The following is a 6,245-nucleotide window of genomic DNA, read 5'->3' on the forward strand; positions in this document are numbered from 1 at the left end:
GCTGAAAACTCACTGGCGATTTTTTTTTCCATGCATTTCCTACACTTTGACGAGATGTTAGTTCCGTCTATTGCTCGTTGAATATATGTTGTTCTTTAAGTACGATCTTGTGATACCCTTATTATCGTTTCGGTTTCCTTCTTAGCCGTAAACAAATAAGTAGGAAAGAGCACACCATACAAATCTTAATATTTCACACACACATCTTGAAAAAAATGCATATTTTCTCTAATTCCTGCTACAATACAGCCATCAAAGATTTTTGCTGCATCGGTAAACTGGATCAATATGAGGTTACCAAATAATGGTACTTTGATTTCTTTCTTGTGTTCCTCTAGTATATTACTAAAACGATCTGGCAATTCCTTATAGACAACTTCTTTATCCGAACAGTTATCGTTGTTTAGTTTGTTTACTTTATTTGAAAATATTTCCATATTGATATGATCGATTTTTGGTTTGTGACAATGGTCAAGTCCGAGGGATAACAATTATTTTTTTTCCTTTTCTTTAGTTAGTAGTTAGAGGTTTTACACGACTTTATTCCCATCACACGATTCATGTTTATAGAAACCACCTAGTTTAAAAAAGTTTTATAGCATGAGTTAGACACACTTTGTTTTGCAAAGTTCACAATCCTTATGAATACAATGTAAACTATGGTTAAAATCTAAAAACGAAATTTGTCTCTTAATATTATCGTGACATGATATTAAATCTTGGTACACCTTGGTGTCGTTTTTTTTTTTTTTTTTTCTTGAAGTTCATTCTCGATTAAAAGATTCTACCAGTCTTTGGACTTGACTATCGTCTCAAACCAAAACCCGATCATATGAAAATGAAAGTAGGAATGGAAATATTTGTAAATAACCTAAACAAACTAAACAACGAAAACTGCTCTGATAAAGAAATTGTCTATAAGGAATTACAGGATATTTTCAGTAATATGCTAAAGGGACAAATGAAAGAAATCAGTGTCATTATTTGATCAAAATGACATGCAGATACTTAAAAATTTAAGTAAAAACAAAGAAATTATATTTTCCAAGCCAAATAAAAGGAAAGGTATTATCATCATGAACAAAAAGGATTATATAGAAAAAAATATGAGTATTTTGAACAATCCATTACATTTTGAAAAAATAATAATAAAGACCCGTTCAAAAATACTCTCCTCTTAGAAGATAAGGTTAACAGACTACTAAGTTACTTAAAAGGGGTAAACATATAACAGATGGAGAGTATAAACATTTAGATGCTTCTGGTCGCAATCCTGGTATTTTATGTGGTTTACCAAAAGTACATAAAGAGAATATTCCTTCAAGACCAGTGTTATCGTCGATTATTATCATCATTATTATTATTATTATTATTATTACTATTATTATTATTATTATTATTATTACTATTATTATTATTGCAAGGCAGGATATAGAAATAGTTGGAAAGCAAGATGCTGTAAACCCAAGGACTTCAACAGGGAAAAATATCCAAGTGAGGAAAGGAAGCAATTAAATAGATAAACAAGATCAGAATAAACCGTCGATATATGATATTTCAAGAATAGTAACAACAATAAATTAAATCCTCCACATATAAAGCATAAAAACTAAAAAAAAAAAATCGAGAGGAAGAAAAATGAATTACAAAAGCATGCCCGAATGTACTCCCGACCAAAAGAACTCCAATCTAAGACATTTGAAGGCTGTAATAGAGATGCTAGGGCACTACCTAAGACCAGACAATATTGGTTCAAATTTGAAGTGTCCATCTCCTGGAAGAGCTGTATACCATAGTTAAATAGTCTTTTCTGCCCTTAACAAGAGGAAAGTAGCCACTCAACAATTACAATTTAGTAGTTAACCCCTTGAGCGAGAGAGAAATGTTTTGACAACTCAATGTTGTCAGGTATATTAGGACAGAGGAGAATTAGGGAAAAATAGGCCAGATAATTCGGTGTATATGTGGTCAAAGACGAAATGAGCCGTAACCAGAAAGAGGGATCCAATATAGTGCTGTTTGGCCAGTCAAAGGACCCAATAATACTAGCGGTAGTCTCTTAACGGGTGGTGGGGCCCTGGTCGACTTGCTGCCTTGTAATATAATATAAACTTCTGATGGTTCTTTTTATTTATTATTGATAAGTTTAGATTTCTTATATCACCATATTGCCCCATTATTTTTTTTTATTGAACTCTCGATCTGATTACTTAGTTTTACACATACACGAAACCATGCAATGATCCAATATTATTTTTCCTCACTCATACTTGAAAATCGAATTTATCTCTTAAAAACATGGACACTTGCTCCTTAATTTTTGGCCTTCATTAAAATCTTCCAGACTACAAATAAGAAATAAATATAGAAGAAAAAACAACAACACTTAGGAGTTATGGTAAGTGGCCTTAAACTTGGCTTTATTAATCAAATTTGATAAAAACGAAGAAATAAAAGATAAGAAAGCAGAAAAAAGCTAGGCGGTCAAGTTTTCCATTTACACAGCGTTCTTAAGTTAAGCAACTGCCTAAGTGGCTTCAACTCAATTAAAATGAGCGCCGAGCGTAACTGCCACCACCTGGCTCTGTATCTCAGAAAACGGCACATTTATTCAGAACTGGAATAGCAGTAAAGCAATTACTGCGTCTGCTACTAATTGCCTCTTTCATAAAGTTATCAGAAATAACTGGAAGGTTATCGTGTGCCCAGAAAAGTCATGATATTAAACGCTGGAAGCATCTGGCGCCGAAAGTAACTTCACGAGAGACCCGAGATTAATTTCGCCAAAAGAAAAAATGTATGGTAACCAATACGATGTGTGCTTTGATTTTACAGCAGGTCTTATTGGATGAACTCTGTCTACTTAATGTTAAAGAAAAGACAAGACACCGCAAACCCAAATGATATTAATGTGAATTACGTGGGCTAATACTATTGCATATACTTTGCGACTACAATTACGCAAAGAAAACATGAAAGACTAATAGCCGGAATAAATCATTTTTGAAAGATATATTCTTTATGATTTGAATGTCACAATCATTAATTTATGAATATTTTTAAAGATTCAATATTTGGCGATATTTTTAACAATAACAGTACGGTTCTTTTTTTTTTTTTTTTAAATAGGCAAATATGCCATTTCCTTAGTCAACGATGGTCTCCCCTACAGGAAGACCTTGTGCAATGAAAATATATGAATGTCACCCTGATCTTGAAAAAGGGTTGATGCCAATAGATCACCACTCCTGGAGTACCTTTTGCAAGGACATGGTATGGCTATAGTTATTATTCAGCCTGGTAATATTATTAAGTACACCTCACATAATATCAATTCAAATTTTCATCTCTCTCTCTCTCTCTCTCTCTCTCTCTCTCTCTCTCTCTCTCTCTCTCTCTCTCTCTCTCTTGTCTGGACCAACTGACCACATTCGTATAAGCTACATGCTCCTTGTGCACATCACTGGAAAGTCCGACGCCTAGTCTGCCCATCGACACCGACATTTCTCTACTATTTCTGAATACAACTACACAATTCAATAAATCATTGGTAAACTGAATCCTGTGTCCGATGACTTTTCAAGAAACACGCTGAAGGCCGTAAATCTGGTGATGGATTGCAGTGCCATCTTACACGTCTATCCTTTGGAAAGTTATTGCCCTCGATGCCTCTAACGCCACCCTCTTCTTTAATGTCAGTGCTGGTAGGTCATGCCCATGGATACCTGTCTCCAAGCCCCGACAGGGGTTTTGATAGATCCATGGCCTCTCACACCCCTCACTCTCATCTACTACACAGACCATGAAGTTGAAGTTCATATGGCATGGCATAACTAAAGAAGCCAAGGATTGGGTTGGCACCTGTACTTCATATCAAACTTCGAAGATGCATTAACACATGGATTTGGGTTGGGGGTGCTTATCAACATCATTGCCGTTTTTCCCACATCCATGTTGGAGTGGTTCAAGGTTGACTCCTTACTCACGTTGTAAGGACATAGTGGCCATCTTCATGCAAGATCGAAAAATCCGCGTGTAAGAGCATAGTACCTGGAGCAGTGGTACAACGTTCAACTGTCATTTGTTGACATCATTAGGGCACCTTCTCGGCATCACCCTACATCAGATTCCCGACTATAACTCCGCAGCCAACAGAATGGTGGAATGATTTCCTTGTACCCTGAAAGTAGCTTTGATGTCCCACAGGTCTGACGTCAGCTGGTTTCCAAAACTTTCTTGGGTCCTTCTTGGACTGAGGACCACTCCCAAGGACACTCTGGATATCTTAGTGGCAGGAAGTATATATGATAACCTGTTGGTTATCCGTGTGTAATTTTCTCCATTTGCCATATCCTGTAAGGATGTTGAGCGCCTACGTCTCATTTCGGGTATATATATATCTCCTGCCAACACACTTATTAGCTATGAGCAAAGCAGCACTTATAAAAATACCTATTCGATTCTACATCCGTCTTCCTCTGCACTGATGCTTACAAGCCACAATTTATGCCTCTATACATGAGCTCATTACTTGCCATCTGCCATATCACAAAAGCCTTCTTTTTAACTATTTATAGAAAAGAGGGTTGAATCACCCCTGACAGCCTAAATCCTGTGTGTTATATACAAGAAGACCCCTCAACAGTACCAATATCGAGGCAAGTCATCTTCTTTCACATTCATGTTTGCTGTCAAGCCATGTAAAGCACGTGCATCAAGCATGGCACATACAAACAGAGAAAAAATCCCTCTTCATTTTCTTCTAAGCAGCATGCTAAGTATTCACCATCTGACTCAACTTGAATACCAAAAGCCGTTGAATGTAACAAACGATAATTACATCCCAATTTTAATTGCCATAATTAAATTGTCAATTTTTGTGGTAATGTTAACCTTATTGACAAAAGCCATTGAATTTACACTTACAATTGTCACTTATATGCTACGTTATGAGACCTATAAGTAGCTTGGTTGTTCACTAAATAAAGTTAGTTATTTGGGAGCTCATTAGATATTCATGACTCCTTCACACATTACAGCATGAGGTTGATATCCTTTTTTATTTTTCTGACTGTTTAAGCCGTAGAGTTTAATATTAAGTAATTGTATGAATATTGTGAACACATGAAAAACCATCATGATTTGTGCTAATTATAGAAATATATTATATAATAATTGACATTTGGAACACACGTAAGTCACCGCCACTTACTAAATTAATGCTAAATACACCAGGCTATGCAATTGTACTTTTCAATTATTTTTGGGTCAAAACCCAATGTAAAATTTTTCAGAAGTCTTAGTCACCATTATGAGAAAGAAAAGTTTGTTTGTTAGGAATACGCTGGTATATTTGATGTCATTGTTATAGAACTTTGTACCTGGATAATTATAAAATGAAAAAGGGCATATAATTTGTTTCGATTGTGAGCTATTATAGTTGTCTACTCATAGAAATAGAAATCCTCTGTTGATTGAAATTTCCTGTCAGGCTATTATATTTTTCTGCTTTCATTTTACAGTTCATTGATGTTTTGTTTTTCATTTTTAATTTATTCATGTTGATGTTCTTTTCTTTACGTTGTTTAGCTTCTTAGAGGTAAATGCCATTTGTTCTGTGTGTATATCAATTTTTTCTCTACTACTTCACACCACTAAATTTTATCAGAATAACAATGGAATTTCTGTTTATAACCTACTTTGCATGATAAGATTAATTCATAGGTAGTAGGTTAGCCAGGGCACCGGCCATCCGTTGAGAAACTACCGCTAGAGAGTTATTGGGTCCTTTAACTGGCCAGACAGCCCTACATTGGATCCTTCTCTCTGGATACGGATCATTTTCCTTTGCCCAACCATACATTGAATAGTCTGGCTTATTCTTTACATATTCTCCTCTGTCCTCATAGGCCTGATAACAGTGAGCATACCAAACAATAGTTCTTCGCTCAAGGGGCTAACCACTGCAATATAATTGCTCAGTGGCTATTTTCGTCTTGGTAAGGGTAGAAGAGGCTCTTTAGCTATGGTAGGCAGCTCTTCTAGGAGAAGGGCACTCCAAAATCAAAACCTTTCTCTGGTCTTGAACAGTGCTATATCCTCTGTACCATGGTCTTCTACTGTCATGGAGTAAATTTCTCTTGCTTGAGGGTACACTCGGGCACACTATTCTATATTATTTCCCTTCGTCTTGTCCTTCTTTTAGTTATTATAGTTTATATATGAAAGACTTATTTTAATGTTGT

Source organism: Palaemon carinicauda, chromosome 9, assembly GCF_036898095.1.
Source record: "Palaemon carinicauda isolate YSFRI2023 chromosome 9, ASM3689809v2, whole genome shotgun sequence".
Lineage (NCBI taxonomy): Eukaryota > Metazoa > Arthropoda > Malacostraca > Decapoda > Palaemonidae > Palaemon > Palaemon carinicauda.